General features: G+C 33.5%; 1 long non-coding RNA gene across 1 annotated transcript; it reads right to left on the minus strand.

The window, feature by feature from the left end:
- Nucleotides 1–14,544: 14,544 nt before the first annotated feature.
- On the minus strand, nucleotides 14,545–17,050 carry LOC139885785 (uncharacterized). Its single transcript, XR_011772086.1, has 3 exons — nucleotides 16,717–17,050; nucleotides 16,251–16,350; nucleotides 14,545–14,885 (listed from the first exon to the last, which is right to left on the minus strand). It is a non-coding gene; the product is annotated as an uncharacterized lncRNA (long non-coding RNA).
- Between the last annotated feature and the right edge of the window lie 5,049 nt (nucleotides 17,051–22,099).

A 22,099-nucleotide genomic window follows, 5' to 3' on the forward strand; every position in this document is an offset into this window, starting at 1 on the left:
ATCGTTAACCTAAAGGTTTCAAAACAACACTTACATGTAACGACTAACGATGACTTAACGACTCAGTTAAAATGTATATACATGTAGTGTTTTAATATGTATTTATACACTTTTGAAAGACTTCAATACACTTATCAAAATACTTCTACTTAACAAAAATGCTTACAATTACATCCTCGTTCAGTTTCATCAACAATTCTACTCGTATGCACCCGTATTCGTACTCGTACAATACACAGCTTTTAGATGTATGTACTATTGGTATATACACTCCAATGATCAGCTCTTAGCAGCCCATGTGAGTCACCTAACACATGTGGGAACCATCATTTGGCAACTAGCATGAAATATCTCATAAAATTACAAAAATATGAGTAATCATTCATGACTTATTTACATGAAAACAAAATTACATATCCTTTATATCTAATCCATACACCAACGACCAAAAACACCTACAAACACTTTCATTCTTCAATTTTCTTCATCTAATTGATCTCTCTCAAGTTCTATCTTCAAGTTCTAAGTGTTCTTCATAGATTCCAAAAGTTCTAGTTTCATAAAATCAAGAATACTTTCAAGTTTGCTAGCTCACTTCCAATCTTGTAAGGTGATCATCCAACCTCAAGAAATCTTTGTTTCTTACAGTAGGTTATCATTCTAATACAAGGTAATAATCATATTCAAACTTTGGTTCAATTTCTATAACTATAACAATCTTATTTCAAGTGATGATCTTACTTGAACTTGTTTTCGTGTAATGATTCTGCTTCAAGAACTTCGAGCCATCCAAGGATCCATTGAAGCTAGATCCATTTTTCTCTTTTCCAGTAGGTTTATCCAAGGAAATTAAGGTAGTAATGATGTTCATAACATCATTCGATTCATACATATAAAGCTATCTTATTCGAAGGTTTAAACTTGTAATCACTAGAACATAGTTTAGTTAATTCTAAACTTGTTCGCAAACAAAAGTTAATCCTTCTAACTTGACTTTTAAAATCAACTAAACACATGTTCTATATCTATATGATATGCTAACTTAATGATTTAAAACCTGGAAACACGAAAAACACCGTAAAACCGGATTTACGCCGTCGTAGTAACACCGCGGGCTGTTTTGGGTTAGTTAATTAAAAACTATGATAAACTTTGATTTAAAAGTTGTTATTCTGAGAAAATGATTTTTATTATGAACATGAAACTATATCCAAAAATTATGGTTAAACTCAAAGTGGAAGTATGTTTTCTAAAATGGTCATCTAGACGTCGTTCTTTTGACTGAAATGACTACCTTTACAAAAACAACTTGTAACTTATTTTTCCGACTATAAACCTATACTTTTTCTGTTTAGATTCATAAAATAGAGTTCAATATGAAACCATAGCAATTTGATTCACTCAAAACGGATTTAAAATGAAGAAGTTATGGGTAAAACAAGATTGGATAATTTTTCTCATTTTAGCTACGTGAAAATTGGTAACAAATCTATTCCAACCATAACTTAATCAACTTGTATTGTATATTATGTAATCTTGAGATACCATAGACACGTATACAATGTTTCGACCTATCATGTCGACACATCTATATATATTTCGGAACAACCATAGACACTCTATATGTGAATGTTGGAGTTAGCTATACAGGGTTGAGGTTGATTCCAAAATATATATAGTTTGAGTTGTGATCAATACTGAGATACGTATACACTGGGTCGTGGATTGATTCAAGATAATATTTATCGATTTATTTCTGTACATCTAACTGTGGACAACTAGTTATAGGTTACTAACGAGGACAGCTGACTTAATAAACTTAAAACATCAAAATATATTAAAAGTGTTGTAAATATATTTTGAACATACTTTAATATATATGTATATATTGTTATAGGTTCGTGAATCAACAGTGGCCAAGTCTTACTTCCCGACGAAGTAAAAATCTGTGAAAGTGAGTTATAGTCCCACTTTTAAAATCTAATATTTTTGGGATGAGAATACATGCAGGTTTTATAAATGATTTACAAAATAGACACAAGTACGTGAAACTACATTCTATGGTTGAATTATCGAAATCGAATATGCCCCTTTTTATTAAGTCTGGTAATCTAAGAATTAGGGAACAGACACCCTAATTGACGCGAATCCTAAAGATAGATCTATTGGGCCTAACAAACCCCATCCAAAGTACCGGATGCTTTAGTACTTCGAAATTTATATCATATCCGAAGGGTGTCCCGGAATGATGGAGATATTCTTATATATGCATCTTGTTATTGTCGGTTACCAGGTGTTCACCATATGAATGATTTTTATCTCTATGTATGGGATGTGTATTGAAATATGAAATCTTGTGGTCTATTGTTACGATTTGATATATATAGGTTAAACCTATAACTCACCAACATTTTTGTTGACGTTTAAAGCATGTTTATTCTCAGGTGAATATTAAGAGCTTCCGCTGTTGCATACTAAAATAAGGACAAGATTTGGAGTCCATGTTTGTATGATATTGTGTAAAAACTGCATTCAAGAAACTGATTTCGATGTAACATATTTGTATTATAAACCATTATGTAATGGTCGTGTGTAAACAGGATATTTTAGATTATCATTATTTGATAATCTACGTAAAGCTTTTTAAACCTTTATTTATGAAATAAAGGTTATGGTTTGTTTTAAAAAGGAATGCAGTCTTTGAAAAACGTCTCATATAGAGGTCAAAACCTCGCAACGAAATCAATTAATATGGAACGTTTTTAATCAATAAGAACGGGACATTTCAGTTGGTATCCGAGCGTTGGTCTTAGAGAACCAGAAAATTTACATTAGTGTGTCTTATTGAGTTTGTTAGGATGCATTAGTGAGTCTGGACTTCGACCGTGTTTTCTTTAAAAATGATTGCTTAACATTTTTGTTGGAAACTATATATTTTTAACATATGAATATTATGTGATATATTAATCTCTTAACGTGTTTGATATTATGTGATAGATGTCTACCTCTAGAACAAGTCCCATTGATTCACCTAATAATAATGAAGAGTCAAATGTAAATTGGAATGATTTGTGGACTGATTCACAAGTTCCCGAAGAGGAACCGGAAGAAGAGTCGGAACCGGAAGAAGAATCGGAACCGGAAGAAGAATCGGAACCGGATGAAGAAATAGAACCGGTGGGGGAAATAATAAAACGGTTAAGTAAAAGAAAATCCTCAACCAACCGACCAAAGTTAATTATGGTCAATGGTGTTTCCGCCAAGGAAGCAAAATATTGGGAGGATTACCAATTCTCCGATGAATCGGATTCCGACGAGAATTCCGATGATGTTATAGAAATTACCCCAACTGAATTTAAAAAGGCAAAAGAAAATAATAAGGGAAAGGGCATAAAAATAGAGAAATCTAATTCCAACCCCGATGAACTTTATATGTATCGTCAACCCCCGAAGTCCTTAAGTTGTAACAATGACCCGGGAACCTCTAAACCACCAGGTTTTTCTAAACCAATGTGGACAACGACGGCTCGTATTAGGGGAACATCATATATCCCTAGAAACTTGGCAAAACGAACCAAAACCGAAGAAGAAGAAACGAGCGAGTCGGAATAAGATAGTTGTATTCGTGTGGTGTAATATATGGAATATAGTGTTCTTATGCTTTATGATATATGTAAAAATTGCTTGTATTAATAAGTATTTTTTTTATGAATCTAACTCTTGTCTATTTTACAGTTTAAAAACACAAAATGGATAGACAACCCAATATTTTAAGAGACCTACCCGGAGACATGATTGATGAAATCTTGTCTAGAGTCGGCCAGAATTCTTCGGCACAACTATTTAAGGCGAGATCAGTTTGTAAGACATTCGAAGAACGTTCCAAGAATGTCTTGGTTTATAAGAGACTTTCGTTTGAAAGATGGGGGATATCACATTGGGAAACCCATAAGTTACGATGTGTTTACTTTGACGCATATATTGCGGGGAACCCAAATGCTATTTTACGCAACGGGTTAAGAAATTATTTTGACTCAATATATCCGAATATTGGACTTCGTGATTTAGAAAAAGCGGCTAACATGCAACATAAAGAAGCATGTTATGCTTACGGATTAGTAATGTTCGCTTCTCACCAAAGTGAGAACAAGAACATCGGGCTACAACTATTAAACAAAACGTTTCCACAAGTGACGGAGTCGGTAATTGGGGTAAGAAATGAGGTTTTTAGATTATTACGGGACTGTTGGACATTACGTAACCCTCGTCCCTTTGATGACGTTACAACACGCTGTCTTATCAACGGCCATAACGGTTATGTTGCACAAGACCAAGGATGGGAAGTAGTCCTAGTAAAACCAGAATGCATGACTTGTTTCTGGACGTATGAATTACGTGTCTTTATTGCCTTTGCTGAACGACTTGTGTACTAGCTAGAATTGTCTTCACAACTATCTTGTATCAAAGTTATTGTGTGCTATATTTCATGCTTTATGTAAAATAAGCGGTATTGTAAGTTTGTAAAATATTGTATAAAAGTTTGAACGCGAAATATTATTATAATCAGTTTTTCATATAGAATTGTAGTAGTTGAATTGTATATTAGCTACTAAGTATGAACTTAACGGGTAGGTACTACCCGAATTTAAACTTATAAAACGCTAATATGAAGAAAAAGCTTTTATAAATGAGTTCATATTATGCTACGAAATACTATTAACTACTCTTAATATTCTGTATGATTAACTTGTTCCATTTAACTATTTTGAAGGAAATGGCACCGACTACTCGACACACCGTGAATATGAATGAAGAGGAATTCCGTACTTTTCTAGCTTCAAACATAGCCGCAGTACAGGCTGCGCTACATACCAACAATAACCTTGGATCTAGCAGTACAGGAAATCGTGTAGGATGCACCTACAAAGAATTCACTACCTGCAAACCTTTGGAATTTGATGGAACCGAAGGACCGATCGGATTGAAACGGTGGACCGAGAAGGTTGAATCGGTGTTTGCCATAAGTAAGTGTACTGAAGAGGACAAAGTGAAGTACGCTACGCATACCTTCACAGGTTCTGCGTTAACATGGTGGAATACCTATCTAGAGCAAGTGGGACAAGATGATGCGTACGCACTACCGTGGTCAGCATTCAAGCACTTGATGAACGAGAAGTACCGTCCCAGAACCGAGGTCAATAAGCTCAAGACAGAACTTAGAGGGTTACGAACCCAAGGATTTGATATTACCACGTACGAAAGACGATTCACAGAATTGTGCCTATTGTGTCCGGGAGCATTCGAAGATGAGGAAGAGAAGATCGACGCGTTTGTGAAAGGATTACCCGAAAGAATCCAAGAAGATATAAGTTCACACGAGCCCGCCTCCATACATCAGGCATGTAGAATGGCTCACAAACTAGTGAACCAGATTGAAGAAAGAATTAAAGAACAGACTGCTGAAGAGGCCAATGTGAAGCAAGTCAAAAGAAAGTGGGAGGAAAACGGTGATAAGAATCACCAATACAACAACAACAGCAATTACAACAATAATCGCAACAATTATCCCAACAATCGCAACATCAATCGCAACTACAACAAACGGCCCAACAACAACAACAACAACAACAACAACAGCAACTACAACAATCATCCCAACAACAATAATAACCGCAACAACAACAACAATCAGAAGCAACTATGCCAAAGGTGTGAAAAGAATCACTCGGGGTTCTGCACCAAATTTTGCAACAAGTGTAAAAGAAATGGTCATAGCGCGGCGAAGTGTGAGGTCTACGGACCAGGGGTTAATAGAACGAAAGGAACAAATGGTGTCAGAACGAGTAATGGCGGAGCAAGTAGTGTCGGAGCAAGTTATGCCAATGTAGTTTGTTATAAATGTGGAAAACCAGGCCACATTATTAGAAATTACCCGAACCAGGAGAACACGAATGGACAAGGCCGTGGAAGAGTTTTCAATATTAATGCGGTAGAGGCACAGGAAGACCCGGAGCTTGTTACGGGTACGTTTCTTATTGACAATAAATCTGCTTACGTTTTATTTGATTCGGGTGCGGATAGAAGCTATATGAGTAGAGATTTTTGTGCTAAATTAAGTTGTCCATTGACGCCTTTGGATAGTAAATTTTTACTCGAATTAGCAAATGGTAAATTAATTTCAGCAGATAATATATGTCGGAATCGAGAAATTAAACTGGTTAGCGAAACATTTAAGATTGATTTGATACCAGTAGAGTTAGGGAGTTTTGATGTGATAATCGGTATGGACTGGTTGAAAGAAGTGAAAGCGGAGATCGTTTGTTACAAAAATGCAATTCGCATTATACGAGAAAAAGGAAAACCCTTAATGGTGTACGGAGAAAAGGGCAACACGAAGCTACATCTTATTAGTAATTTGAAGGCACAAAAACTAATAAGAAAAGGTTGCTATGCTGTTCTAGCACACGTCGAGAAAGTACAAACTGAAGAAAAGAGCATCAATGATGTTCCCATTGCAAAAGAATTTCCCGATGTATTTCCGAAAGAATTACCGGGATTACCCCCACATCGATCCGTTGAATTTCAAATAGATCTTGTACCAGGAGCTGCACCAATAGCTCGTGCTCCTTACAGACTCGCACCCAGCGAGATGAAAGAACTGCAAAGCCAATTACAAGAACTTTTAGAGCGTGGTTTCATTCGACCAAGCACATCACCGTGGGGAGCTCCTGTTTTGTTTGTCAAGAAAAAAGATGGTACATTCAGGTTGTGTATCGACTACCGAGAGTTGAACAAACTTACCATCAAGAACCGCTACCCACTACCGAGAATCGACGACTTATTTGATCAACTACAAGGCTCGTCTGTTTATTCAAAGATTGACTTACGTTCCGGGTATCATCAAATGCGGGTGAAAGAAGATGATATTCCAAAGACTGCTTTCAGAACACGTTACGGTCATTACGAGTTTATGGTCATGCCGTTTGGTTTAACTAATGCACCAGCTGTGTTCATGGACCTTATGAACCGAGTGTGTGGACCATACCTTGACAAGTTTGTCATTGTTTTCATTGATGACATACTTATTTACTCAAAGAATGACCAAGAACACGGTGAACATTTGAGAAAGGTGTTAGAAGTATTGAGGAAGGAAGAATTGTACGCTAAGTTTTCAAAGTGTGCATTTTGGTTGGAAGAAGTTCAATTCCTCGGTCACATAGTGAACAAAGAAGGTATTAAGGTGGATCCGGCAAAGATAGAAACTGTTGAAAAGTGGGAAACCCCGAAAACTCCGAAACACATACGCCAGTTTTTAGGACTAGCTGGTTACTACAGAAGGTTCATCCAAGACTTTTCCAGAATAGCAAAACCCTTGACTGCATTAACGCATAAAGGGAAGAAATTTGAATGGAATGATGAACAAGAGAAAGCGTTTCAGTTATTGAAGAAAAAGCTAACTACGGCACCTATATTGTCATTGCCTGAAGGGAATGATGATTTTGTGATTTATTGTGACGCATCAAAGCAAGGTCTCGGTTGTGTATTAATGCAACGAACGAAGGTGATTGCTTATGCGTCTAGACAATTGAAGATTCACGAACAAAATTATACGACGCATGATTTGGAATTAGGCGCGGTTGTTTTTGCATTAAAGACTTGGAGGCACTACTTATATGGGGTCAAAAGTATTATATATACCGACCACAAAAGTCTTCAACACATATTTAATCAGAAACAACTGAATATGAGGCAGCGTAGGTGGATTGAATTATTGAATGATTACGATTTTGAGATTCGTTACCACCCGGGGAAGGCAAATGTGGTAGCCGATGCCTTGAGCAGGAAGGATAGAGAACCCATTCGAGTAAAATCTATGAATATAATGATTCATAATAACATTACTACTCAAATAAAGGAGGCGCAACAAGGAGTTTTAAAAGAGGGAAATTTAAAGGATGAAATACCCAAAGGATCGGAGAAGCATCTTAATATTCGGGAAGACGGAACCCGGTATAGGGCTGAAAGGATTTGGGTACCAAAATTTGGAGATATGAGAGAAATGTACTTAGAGAAGCTCATAAAACCAGATACTCAATACATCCTGGAACGGGGAAGATGTACAAGGATCTCAAGAAACATTTTTGGTGGCCGGGTATGAAAGCCGATGTTGCTAAATACGTAGGAGAATGTTTGACGTGTTCTAAGGTCAAAGCTGAGCATCAGAAACCATCAGGTCTACTTCAACAACCCGAAATCCCGGAATGGAAATGGGAAAACATTACCATGGATTTCATCACTAAATTGCCAAGGACTGCAAGTGGTTTTGATACTATTTGGGTAATAGTTGATCGTCTCACCAAATCAGCACACTTCCTACCAATAAGAGAAGATGACAAGATGGAGAAGTTAGCACGACTGTATTTGAAGGAAGTCGTCTCCAGACATGGAATACCAATCTCTATTATCTCTGATAGGGATGGCAGATTTATTTCAAGATTCTGGCAGACATTACAGCAAGCATTAGGAACTCGTCTAGACATGAGTACTGCCTATCATCCACAAACTGATGGGCAGAGCGAAAGGACGATACAAACGCTTGAAGACATGCTACGAGCATGTGTTATTGATTTCGGAAACAGTTGGGATCGACATCTACCGTTAGCAGAATTTTCCTACAACAACAGCTACCATTCAAGCATTGAGATGGCGCCGTTTGAAGCACTTTATGGTAGAAAGTGCAGGTCTCCGATTTGTTGGAGTGAGGTGGGGGATAGACAGATTACGGGTCCGGAGATTATACAAGAAACTACCGAGAAGATCATCCAAATTCAACAACGGTTGAAAACCGCCCAAAGTCGACAAAAGAGCTACGCTGACATTAAAAGAAAAGATATAGAATTTGAAATTGGAGAGATGGTCATGCTTAAAGTTTCACCTTGGAAAGGCGTTGTTCGATTTGGTAAACGAGGGAAATTAAATCCAAGGTATATTGGACCATTCAAGATTATTGATCGTGTCGGACCAGTAGCTTACCGACTTGAGTTACCTCAACAACTCGCGGCTGTACATAACACTTTCCACGTCTCGAATTTGAAGAAATGTTTTGCTAAAGAAGATCTCACTATTCCGTTAGATGAAATCCAAATCAACGAAAAACTCCAATTCATCGAAGAACCCGTCGAAATAATGGATCGTGAGGTAAAAAGACTTAAGCAAAACAAGATACCAATTGTTAAGGTTCGATGGAATGCTCGTAGAGGACCCGAGTTCACCTGGGAGCGTGAAGATCAGATGAAGAAGAAATACCCGCATCTATTTCCAGAAGATTCGTCAACACCTTCAACAGCTTAAAATTTCGGGACGAAATTTATTTAACGGGTAGGTACTGTAGTGACCCGAACTTTTCCATGTTTATATATATTAATTGAGATTGATATTTACATGATTAAATGTTTCCAACATGTTAAGCAATCAAACTTGTTAAGACTTGATTAATTGAAATAGGTTTCATATAGACAATTGACCACCCAAGTTGACCGGTGATTCACGAACGTTAAAACTTGTAAAAAAAAAACTATATGATGACATATATATGGTTATATATATAGTTAACATGATATTATGATAAGTAAACATATCATTAATTATATTAACAATGAACTACATATGTAAAAACAAGACTACTAACTTAATGATTTTGAAACGAGACATATATGTAACGTTTATCGTTGTAACGACATTTAATGTATATATATCATATTAAGAGATATTCGTACATAATAATATCATGATAATATAATAATTTAAAATCTCTTTTGATATTATAAACATTGGGTTAACAACATTTAACAAGATCGTTAACCTAAAGGTTTCAAAACAACACTTACATGTAACGACTAACGATGACTTAACGACTCAGTTAAAATGTATATACATGTAGTGTTTTAATATGTATTTATACACTTTTGAAAGACTTCAATACACTTATCAAAATACTTCTACTTAACAAAAATGCTTACAATTACATCCTCGTTCAGTTTCATCAACAATTCTACTCGTATGCACCCGTATTCGTACTCGTACAATACACAGCTTTTAGATGTATGTACTATTGGTATATACACTCCAATGATCAGCTCTTAGCAGCCCATGTGAGTCACCTAACACATGTGGGAACCATCATTTGGCAACTAGCATGAAATATCTCATAAAATTACAAAAATATGAGTAATCATTCATGACTTATTTACATGAAAACAAAATTACATATCCTTTATATCTAATCCATACACCAACGACCAAAAACACCTACAAACACTTTCATTCTTCAATTTTCTTCATCTAATTGATCTCTCTCAAGTTCTATCTTCAAGTTCTAAGTGTTCTTCATAGATTCCAAAAGTTCTAGTTTCATAAAATCAAGAATACTTTCAAGTTTGCTAGCTCACTTCCAATCTTGTAAGGTGATCATCCAACCTCAAGAAATCTTTGTTTCTTACAGTAGGTTATCATTCTAATACAAGGTAATAATCATATTCAAACTTTGGTTCAATTTCTATAACTATAACAATCTTATTTCAAGTGATGATCTTACTTGAACTTGTTTTCGTGTAATGATTCTGCTTCAAGAACTTCGAGCCATCCAAGGATCCATTGAAGCTAGATCCATTTTTCTCTTTTCCAGTAGGTTTATCCAAGGAAATTAAGGTAGTAATGATGTTCATAACATCATTCGATTCATACATATAAAGCTATCTTATTCGAAGGTTTAAACTTGTAATCACTAGAACATAGTTTAGTTAATTCTAAACTTGTTCGCAAACAAAAGTTAATCCTTCTAACTTGACTTTTAAAATCAACTAAACACATGTTCTATATCTATATGATATGCTAACTTAATGATTTAAAACCTGGAAACACGAAAAACACCGTAAAACCGGATTTACGCCGTCGTAGTAACACCGCGGGCTGTTTTGGGTTAGTTAATTAAAAACTATGATAAACTTTGATTTAAAAGTTGTTATTCTGAGAAAATGATTTTTATTATGAACATGAAACTATATCCAAAAATTATGGTTAAACTCAAAGTGGAAGTATGTTTTCTAAAATGGTCATCTAGACGTCGTTCTTTCGACTGAAATGACTACCTTTACAAAAACAACTTGTAACTTATTTTTCCGACTATAAACCTATACTTTTTCTGTTTAGATTCATAAAATAGAGTTCAATATGAAACCATAGCAATTTGATTCACTCAAAACGGATTTAAAATGAAGAAGTTATGGGTAAAACAAGATTGGATAATTTTTCTCATTTTAGCTACGTGAAAATTGGTAACAAATCTATTCCAACCATAACTTAATCAACTTGTATTGTATATTATGTAATCTTGAGATACCATAGACACGTATACAATGTTTCGACCTATCATGTCGACACATCTATATATATTTCGGAACAACCATAGACACTCTATATGTGAATGTTGGAGTTAGCTATACAGGGTTGAGGTTGATTCCAAAATATATATAGTTTGAGTTGTGATCAATACTGAGATACGTATACACTGGGTCGTGGATTGATTCAAGATAATATTTATCGATTTATTTCTGTACATCTAACTGTGGACAACTAGTTATAGGTTACTAACGAGGACAGCTGACTTAATAAACTTAAAACATCAAAATATATTAAAAGTGTTGTAAATATATTTTGAACATACTTTAATATATATGTATATATTGTTATAGGTTCGTGAATCAACAGTGGCCAAGTCTTACTTCCCGACGAAGTAAAAATCTGTGAAAGTGAGTTATAGTCCCACTTTTAAAATCTAATATTTTTGGGATGAGAATACATGCAGGTTTTATAAATGATTTACAAAATAGACACAAGTACGTGAAACTACATTCTATGGTTGAATTATCGAAATCGAATATGCCCCTTTTTATTAAGTCTGGTAATCTAAGAATTAGGGAACAGACACCCTAATTGACGCGAATCCTAAAGATAGATCTATTGGGCCTAACAAACCCCATCCAAAGTACCGGATGCTTTAGTACTTCGAAATTTATATCATATCCGAAGGGTGTCTCGGAATGATGGGGATATTCTTATATATGCATCTTGTTATTGTCGGTTACCAGGTGTTCACCATATGAATGATTTTTATCTCTATGTATGGGATGTGTATTGAAATATGAAATCTTGTGGTCTATTGTTACGATTTGATATATATAGGTTAAACCTATAACTCACCAACATTTTTGTTGACGTTTAAAGCATGTTTATTCTCAGGTGAATATTAAGAGCTTCCGCTGTTGCATACTAAAATAAGGACAAGATTTGGAGTCCATGTTTGTATGATATTGTGTAAAAACTGCATTCAAGAAACTGATTTCGATGTAACATATTTGTATTATAAACCATTATGTAATGGTCGTGTGTAAACAGGATATTTTAGATTATCATTATTTGATAATCTACGTAAAGCTTTTTAAACCTTTATTTATGAAATAAAGGTTATGGTTTGTTTTAAAAAGGAATGCAGTCTTTGAAAAACGTCTCATATAGAGGTCAAAACCTCGCAACGAAATCAATTAATATGGAACGTTTTTAATCAATAAGAACGGGACATTTCACTATGGTTAGTGATCATGTTGCAATACGTACTGCTGCTGTTTCTTCATCAACAACATGCCTGAATTCTGCTGTTGCTGCTTCTGTTTTGGATCAGAATCAGGCAATTCTGAGTGCCGATGCTGCTGTTAATGTACCTCAACATCTGGGCCGTGACCCTACTGCTTCTCATCGTTCTAGTCCATCCTCAAATCATCAGAAAGTTGCTCAACTCCCATGTTTAGCCGCTGATCAGAATTTTTTGGTCTCTGCTGTTTCTACGTCTGTCCATTCAGGCTTGCTTCCATTTTGCTTTCCAACTTGGAATTGGATCCGGCCTCCCACAGGTAGAACACTTAATGAATTGATAGAAATCGAGAACCTTATCAAGTCTTTTCATTTTGATTTAAATGCTCGTGAAGTTTGGAAGTGGAATCTCACGTCTAATGGCATATTCACTGTCAAGAAATTAACGTCCTTGATTGATAGTCATATCCTTGGTAATACTCCCGGTATGAAAAAATCCTTGAAAAACAACCTTGTGCCTAAAAAGATAGAAATTTTCGTGTGGAGAACGTTGAAGAAAAGAATCCCGGTTCGGATAGAACTCGACAAAAGGGGCATTGACCTTCATAGTGTTCGATGCCCCGTTTGCGATGATGATCTTGAATCGGTCGAACACTCAATTGTTAATTGCAATTTCGCTTCGGATATATGGTCTCGGATGTTTAAATGGTGGAATTTAGGTTCGTGTTCCCTCTCAAATGTTGACATTCTTGAAGGTTCTTTGGTTCATTCATCTTCCGACCTTGGTAAAAAAATTTGGCAAAGTGTTGTTTGGGTGTGTGCATATTACATATGGAAAAATCGCAATATGAAAGTCTTTCGCAATGATTCGTGGTCCCCTTCGGTTTTAGTAAGCGAAATCCAAGTAAAAGCTTTCGAATGGATATCGGGTCGACTTAAGGGGGCATCCATCGATTGGCTAATGTGGCTTACAAGTCCTCAATCTTATCTTGTTTTGTAACCTTTGTTTTGTTTTTTTTAGGGTGGTGCTTATTTGCACAATTCATATAATCGTTTGCATTTTTGGGTTGGTCATTCGTTTGTGACCGGCGCCGTGCCTTGTTCATTCTTCGTGTTTTTATTTAATCATCTTGCTTTTCAAAAAAAAAAAAAAAAAGGAAACTTCTTTATAAGTTGTCTACTAAAAAGCCAAAATAACTATGTATCAAGTATATCCACTATTGTAAAAAACCCGTTTAATCCCCGATTAATCTCCGATTACTCATTTTTAAGAGCAGTCCGTTCCGTTTTTTCAAAATCCGTTTAATTATTTTTTCAACGTAGATTGATGGTTCAAAATCGAATTTGATAATCAAAGTCGGTCAAAGGCAAAATTGGTTAACATTTTAACATGAATTTAAACTAAAACATAAAACTTTAGAGTTTATGAATAAAATGAACAATTTTAGACTATTGTGTTAAAGTTATGTTTATGATTTTCTTCTATATTTACACATATAATTTTTAAAATGTATCATTTAATTGTATAAAGTACAATTTGATTAATCCTCGAATTGCCAATTAATCCTTCCAAAGTCCCGACTGATTAATCCCCGATAGCGAATTTTCAAACTTGAGTATATCAATACATACCTGAATTTTTGTAAGACCTTTGGTATATTGACACTTTACATTATTATTCAATATAAAACTTCAATTTCCAAACTATCAAGAACATAAATATAAAAATTAAAAGCAATATACAAATGATGACTCAAAACATATATTCATATTATGTTAATTAATCTCAAATAAAGTATACAAATGTTACTACACATGCTACTTTAACAAATTGCTCTAACTTCAAACTATATATAGTCTTAAAACTATATTACTTTAAAAAATGACATATGGGTCCAAGTTACTACTAATATATACCTACTAACGAAAGTCACTGCATATTTAAATTAATGCAATAATTCATCCTAAGTAAAACCAGATCACTCCTTTTCTAGTACGGAGTATATGCTAAATGATCTAAGCAAAGTAATATCACATGATACTTCATCCTAACTTAAATTGTACCTAACATAATTCATCGTATATATCAGGTTGGAAACAATATCTTTTGTCCATAATAATCATATCAATCTCATAAGTTGTCTTCCAAGTCTCAAGATAGGAACCTTTAACTTAATAATGCTGGATTTCCAATGCAGAAAGCATTCCAATGCAAGTGACTACACGTGTGTAGATGCCGCCTGCATTACAAATAACATCAACTGATCTTTAATCAAACATATACAACAATGTATTAACTTGAAGTTACGGTAGTAATACATAGGACATGCAATGTCTAGATATGTCTCAGTCAGACTCATGGTAAAGCATCGTAGTAAAGGACTAATACTTTTCTCAAATGATCAATTCATCTAATGCAATTTAAAATACCAAAGCATTCCATCTATTTTTCCAGACTGAGCTCAGACAGACCAACATTTGAACAGTTTTTAAAACATGTTTCCTCCACTGCATTCGACGGTGTGAGTGCAGGTGCTAACGTCCCAAATTACATATTATTGCCATGTAGTTCAAGTAAAGTGTACAAATACAACAGTCATAATAAATCAGCATATAACAAATTAAAATATATACAAATGAATCAATCGTAACTGACACACAATTAAAGATAATATTAGCTGAAAAAAATAATTAAAACAAAAAAATGTTGATAAGTACTCTGAAAGAAAATATTATCATCAAATGCTAGATGTGAGCAAGTAATACCTGGGCAGATAAAAATTGATGCTCGAACCACATAGATCAAGATTGCATTCTTTGACCAAGAGGTTGTGGCTTCAAGCCTCACTTGAGGCAGTGAGATGTAAATACGTGTGGTTTCGTGTGTAGATTGTAGGTTTGCTTTTTAAAAAAATAAATAAATAAATAAATAAAAATAAAAAATAAAAAAATTGCATTCTTTGAAACTACATGGTTTCACATCTTGCAAGTCTTTTCTTTTTTATTGTTCAATATATCTGTAATCTTGTAAACATAATAAGTGCAGAAACTAAACAACAAAAATAACAAAGGTAAGAAAACCGTTGCAAGTATGACAAATACAGAACAATAAAACTAATGAAGTTGAAGAAAACTATCATGGGTCAAGATGGTCCCTTAAAAGCCAGTGAACTTATAAAATACATAAACTAAGCTACATAAATGAAAAAGGTAAGCAGTATCCAAATATCTCAAAATATAGTATATAATATAAGATTAAAAGCCTAATATAAACTTATCAGAAGAAGTTAACTGAGATTAAAACCAAGATATATGTATATATATATATATATATATATATATATATATATATATATATATATATATATATATATATATATATATATATATATATATATATATATATATAATCTAAGATAAGATTTATATGTGTTTCTAAAATATGTCCAACAATATAAGACAAAAAACACATATTAATATGTTATTTTAGAAGAATTAAAATCATAACCTAACATACAAACTTGATTTTTACAATCAATTTTGATTCCCATACACAAAGATAAATGAAAAAGATAATCAAAATTCTGAAACTAACACTTCCTAACCTTTATCATGCCTTTTGAAGAGTCTTCAGATTTACGGTTGCTTGGATCCATAAAAATCCCTCACCATGCTCTCAATAGCACATACTTGTGGCATGCTTTCCTTCAAAGTTAGAAAAGGTCACACTTTCTCAGTCACTCATTTCAATTTCAAAATTATAAATAAAAAAAACTTAGAAGTCAATAGTTTAAATATCACTTTACAAATTTAAATCATCTCTTTAAACCTCATGTTAATTAATTGCCTCAATTTTGTTGACTGTGGCATGAACTTGGTCCTTAATCACATTCGGATAGAATAACTATAAACTTTCAGTTTTTCTCAATCCCTAAAAGGTTATCAAGATTAATTTCTTCAAAAATGTAAGATTATCCCAGAATTCAAGCATATATTTAACTGACTATTCGTTACAGTAACAATTTCAATAACATAGTTATATATACGTATATTGAGGGTAGAAAATTGTACCCTGTATTCATCACCTAATTTCATCTTGAAAGCATCACAGAATTTTGATCCAATCCCAGATACTGTTGAAATCCATTTCTATCAAAATTTGATCAAATCCCTTATATTGTTGAAATCGATTTATATCGAGCTTTTGATCTACATCGGAGATCAAAATTTTGATCTACCTCATAGTCTGTCTCAAACCGATTAATCTTCATCATCCTGTGATATACATCAGAAACTATCTCATCGTCATTTTAAACGATCGAAACGGATCGAGATTTGGGACGAACCCTATATATTTGAGTTTGATTATAGTCGACGATATTGGGGAGAAGTTAGGGAAACAGGTTAATACATGGACAACCCCAATTATTTTAGTATTATTCCGCCAAATTTTATTAGAAGGGTATTTTAGACATCAAATCACTACTAAGGTTAAGGTTGAAGGTTGATTTGAAAATTTGGATCGGTAGATTATGGATGTTAATCATAATGGATGGCTATAATTAGTGATTTAAAATTTAGATGATCTATTTTTAGTTTTGTTACTATAATATAAAGAGATTTAAGGTATTAAGTGAATGTAAATGCTAAAGTCATTTAATTTAATTACCCGTGAGACTACGGATTTCGACTAAGAAACTTGTCGCTGTTAACTTGGTCAGAATAAATGAACTACGTTCATTCTCCCACCACCATCTTCCAATTTTCATTACAATTACTATTTTTCTTGTCATTAAAAAAGGGATTGAAAATATATGGTTCAACCTCACGAAAATCATGATTATTTTTCAATTCTTTTATCATACTATATACCTTCATTTAAATAATCGCAATATGATTTGACGTGTGTTATCAATTTTCATATTTTTGTTGTTTAACAAACATACAATAATAAAACATTCAAGGTGTGATAAATAAATTTCATCATCAAACAACACATAAAAAGAATAATTCTTTAAAATAACTATTAACAATTACATGAAGGTTTGTACATGTTTTTTGAAAACAAAATGTTATTGGATAATATGGCGGAGATTGAGAAAAAGACTTGTAAAAGTTTGTACATATTGAGAAAAAAAAAGTAGTGATAAGGTGGAGATGCTCCTAGATATCTATATTTATAAAACAGTAATACCGTATTAAATATTAAATAATATTTTTGTTAGTTATTTTTGGCTTCTAAATTAACATTCATATATTATCGGCATTTATTTATTTTTATTTTGTATCACTTTTAATTAAAATTAATATAATATAATGACATCATTATTATGAAAATTAAAGGATAAATAGTAAAATGATGAAATCATCATTTTAGAGGTTTATATAAATATAATATATATAGATTTTTACATTTTAAAATAGGGAGATGATTCTCACACACACTTTTTTGATCCTCACACACCAATTGAGTAGTATTAGAAGAGCAAAATGTTAAAATAGGTGTGTGAGGATCAAAAAAGTATGTGTGAGAATCATCCCCCTTTAAAATAACTACTTCAAGTAACTACTCCACTAACTTCAATGTACCATCCCTAATGCTTCAATTATATTCTTAAGTATAGCCTTTAAGACTATGATTAGACAAACTTATAATTTAAATGTCTTAAATTCCAAATTTTAAATTTTAAAAATACAATATATTAAAAGTCTTGAAAATAAAAAAAATACAATAATTTAAAAGTCTTAAAAATACTCTTCGTCTTAGTCATCAAGTGTTTCAAGGTAGTCATTATATTACTTGACAATAACTTTTTTTAATCTTGATAACATGTTCTCTTTCGCGAGGATTAGCAATGTTGTATGTATCAATTGTTAAAGACTTTGCATCTTCCGTAGCGGATTGAACATTTCTTTTCAGTGACAAGATTACTATTGTTATGGGTTTTCTAAATACAGGAGACAAAGTGATGCTTGAAGTGACCAAATTAGCTCACTTGATACTCTACTACAGTCTTCACAATTTTTCAACAATACATCTCTTTTGGCTTTTAATCTATTGTTTGACGATAACATGATGCTTCTCTTTCATTTTGAAAAGAAACTTGTGCCAAGCAATGAAAACAAGTGACCTCTCATCTCATCGTTTGTCAAAAATAAACACTTTTTACTTATAGGAGCATATAATTATTAGTATAATACTATCTAAAAGACAAAACCATGTAGCACTATTCATCAATAGTAATCAGGGGTATTTTCTTCATTTCACCTTTTTTTTGGTCTCCAACGATAAAAGAAGCAACTTTCGTAAAAGAACCAACCCTTAAATGTTACCAAAAGATGTCGGGAAAAATTCTTTTTTACAAAACAATCAACTACCTTTTTTTTCAACGATAAAAGAGGCAACTTTCATAAAAGGAACAACCCTTCAATGCTACCAAAAGATGTCGAAAAACATTCTTTTATACAAAGTAGATCAACTAACTTAAAAAAGGGGTATTTTCGTCATTTCACCTTTTTTTTTTGGTCTACAACGATAAAAGAAACAACTTTCGTAAAAGAAACAACCCTTCAATGTTACCAAAAGATGTCGAAAAAAATTCTTTTTTACAAAAAAATCAACTACCTTTTTTTTCAACGATAAAAGAGGCAACTTTCATAAAAGGAACAACCCTTCAATGTTACCAAAAGATATCGAAAAACATTCTTTTTTACAAAATAGATCAACTAACTTAAAAAAAAAGGAACGCTAAAAGAAGCAACTTTCACAAAAGGAACAACCCTTCAATGTTAGATGTCGAAAAAAATTCTTTTTTACAAAATAGATCAAGACGTTTTTTTAACTCGCATTCAAAACGGAGCCCCGACGCGAAGCGAGGGCTCCACAACTAGTTATAATCAATTAGTGGAATAAACATTCAAATTATAAAGGATTAAAGCTATAATAAAATGACTATATATTTTCACAACATTTTTAATAAACTATTAGAAACATTCATGTTCCCCTAATGGCTACAGCCCTAATGGCTACAGAGGTACACCATGCACGATTTCGGGGAAACTAGTAAAGCAGTTGTCGTCTCGAGATCAGTCGACTCGCAAAGCGAGTCAAAAATTCGAGCTTGAAAGGGAATTCAAAAAAAACATCCGTGTTAACTCTTAAAAAAAAATTTAATTATTAAAGAGTTTTCACGAACATAACTCTGTTTGAGTGAAACACACAAACTTTACGAACCATGAAACGTTGATCAAATGATGAAAGGAACCATAATAAGAGCTTCAGACTGACGAGTCTCACAACTCGAAAGCAAACAAACTATTTGAGAAGCGAGCTAAGACTAAGGCGAACACAAAACATAAACCAACACCTACAATACAAGAACACATAAACTACAACTAGAAACTAGTCTATACAAAACCTACACACACAAAACTAAGGGGATCAAAATAAACAATAAACAAACCAATCTAACAACACCCAAATTATTTGCTGCCACGAATACCTTTATACATCGCATCCAGGCTTTAACAATTTGCCTTCAACTTGTTTGAATCGAACCGACTTGCCAGTATGTGATGACCCGGAAAATTTTGACTAATTTAAACCAATTCTATATATGATTTAATAATATGTAAATATACATACATATATATATATATATATATATATATATATATATATATATATATATATATATATTATAAGATGTACAAGTAAAACACTATTTGCTACAGTAAAACACTATTTGCTACAGTGAAACCGTACTTTGCTACAGTGAAAAACGACTTTGCTAGAGTAAACACTATTTACTACAATAACACACTATTTGCTACAGTAAACACTATTGCTACATTAACACTATTTGCTACAGTAAAACACTATTTGATGTCGGCGAACTAGCAAACAAAAACGGATAAGGCGGCCATGCGATCACATGGCAAAAACACTGAAAACTCATGCGATCGCATGAGCTACAATAAATGGAAAAGTACTATAAAAACCAGTTTGTTCGACGATATACTTCACACTTTATTTTCTTCTGTAATTTAAATTTAAATTTATAATTATAATTATAATTTTAATTTAAGTTTAATAATAATAAAATATATTCGAGGGTGTTTTAATTCGGGTTTCAAACCGCTTTAAGCTAAGAAAATATTGGGTATCGTTCGGGGTATTGTTCTTGAATCCAAGGTCAACCATACAGTCGTCTACCATCATTACGTCTACGCAATTTGCCTACAATATTGAGTCTCAATATTGAACTGTGAGTTTATAGTCTCCCTTTTTAAATACTTTAAATATTTTTGGGCTGAGAATACATGCAATTTATTTTAAACGCAATAAGACACAAGTACATACTAAATTCTACACTGACTTAAACCGAAAATCCCTTAGCTTTGGTAACTAGTAGATGCCAGTACATAGGATATGGACTGGTGGGCGCGAATAATTGTATATGGATCCATAGGGCTTGACATCCCTGTCCGAGCTAGAGCGCTAGCCTTTTAACGGATATATGTTATTTGAGTTTATGACATGTTGGTTTGCGTGTATTAAAACGAATAGGGTAATTATCATTATAGCGTTAAGTTTAGTTACCAGGGTGCTCTGTTACGTAGAATCTATTGATAAACTTTTGATGAAATCTTGTGGTCTATCTTTATGACTCGAGCAATTAAACCTATAACTCACCAACATTCGTGTTGACCTTTTTATCATGTTTTATTCTCAGGTCCTTAGACTGCTTCCGCTGTGATATGCTTGTTGCCTGCATGGAGTCTCTCATGCTTTGTACAAAGTTTATTGCATTTAAAATAAAATTGCGTTGTGTAATAAATAATTGGACTGTGATGTCAACCTGTAAATTAAAGACTTATGTATTTTGGGGTTTTGCTTATACCTAAGCACTCGCCCACATGTTTATAACTTTCTATGTTTAGAAAGTCACTTATTTTAATGAATGTAATATTTTATCAAAACGTATCATATAGAGGTCAAAACCTCACTGTGGAATCAATGAATAACGTGCCGCGTGAATAGCGATTTTGACGGATCGTTACAGTTGGTATCCGAGCTTGAGGTCATAGGGAACCAGAAATTACATTAGTGTGTTTAACTAGTAATTTTTAGGATGCATTAGTGAGTCTGGACTATGACCATATCTGTTTTTACTGATTTTTGCTTATCATTTGGTAAAGAACATTATATGTGATATATTTATATGATAACGTAATTGTTGTTTCAATTATGTGATAGATGACTTCTTCTAATCCTATCATTTTGTACGACTCGGAATCGGACACTGAATCTATTATATCCACAACTGAAAAGGGCGTTCCAATACCTATTAAAGAAGAAATTGTGTTAGCCGGGGAATCTCAACTCCCGGTAAACTCAGAGGAGGTTCCAGCTCCACCCAGCTCTAGTTTTCCGGAGCCACAGTATCGTTGG

The sequence above is a fragment of the Rutidosis leptorrhynchoides genome, chromosome 1, assembly GCF_046630445.1.
Source record: "Rutidosis leptorrhynchoides isolate AG116_Rl617_1_P2 chromosome 1, CSIRO_AGI_Rlap_v1, whole genome shotgun sequence".
NCBI lineage: Eukaryota > Viridiplantae > Streptophyta > Magnoliopsida > Asterales > Asteraceae > Rutidosis > Rutidosis leptorrhynchoides.